Source organism: Penaeus monodon, chromosome 28 (genome assembly GCF_015228065.2).
Source record: "Penaeus monodon isolate SGIC_2016 chromosome 28, NSTDA_Pmon_1, whole genome shotgun sequence".
NCBI lineage: Eukaryota > Metazoa > Arthropoda > Malacostraca > Decapoda > Penaeidae > Penaeus > Penaeus monodon.
The window spans coordinates 33530627-33531361 of record NC_051413.1 but is presented as its reverse complement, the minus strand read 5'-3'; the positions used below and the strand labels follow the sequence as shown (position 1 = coordinate 33531361).

The 735-nt window shown below is 40.4% G+C and overlaps 1 protein-coding gene across 1 annotated transcript in view; it reads left to right on the top strand.

Moving 5' to 3' along the window:
* Positions 1-735, top strand: part of LOC119591519 (sodium channel protein para-like) — a gene marked incomplete in the record, with an annotated part of 263120 nt that overhangs the window by 207881 nt on the left and 54504 nt on the right.

The window sequence follows — 735 nt, the reverse complement described above, 5'->3', positions numbered from 1 at the left end:
GTGCTTGTTTCTATCTTTTCCAAGTATTGGTTAAAGAAATGGTCACTTGGTATGCTGTAGATATAAGGTTTATTGCTGGGTTTTTTTCTCTCTTCATCGTAGTGTAGAGAATGTAGTATTTCGAAAACGTTCCCAACATCCTAGGCTAAATACTGTACCTGCAATTTATAGATTCATTTGTATGTATTCTCCAATTCGTTTGTACGAGTGAAATTTCCTTGGAGAACAAGATAGCTTTCTATATCATTTCGTCTGTGTCCCCTCATTGCTGAAGAAACTGTGTTTTTCCCCTCCTTGTAGAAGAAAATACGTTTGTTTCCCCTCTGCCCAGAATGAACAATGTTAGTTTCCCCTCCATGTAGAAGAAAATATGCTTGTTTCCCCTCTGCGCAGAGTAAATTATGTAGAAGAAAATACACTTGTTTCCCCTCTGGATAGAAGAAATTGCATTTTTTTCCTCATTGTAGACCCATCGTTTGTTTCCCCTCAATGTAGAAGTATCGTTTGTTTCCCCTCAATGTAGAAGAAATGACATGTTTTGTGTCGACCGCATACGCCATCCTCCATAACATACTCCCTTTTTTCACCTGTGTGCCGCCGTCTGCCTCATCGCTTCATCATCATCTAACTAATGAACAGTTCTGACAGTGTTTACAGGCTCCATGAATGTCGCTCTGGCCTTCTTGAAATCAACTCAAGATCAACAGCAATTTGAGGAAAACACCCCCCCCCCCC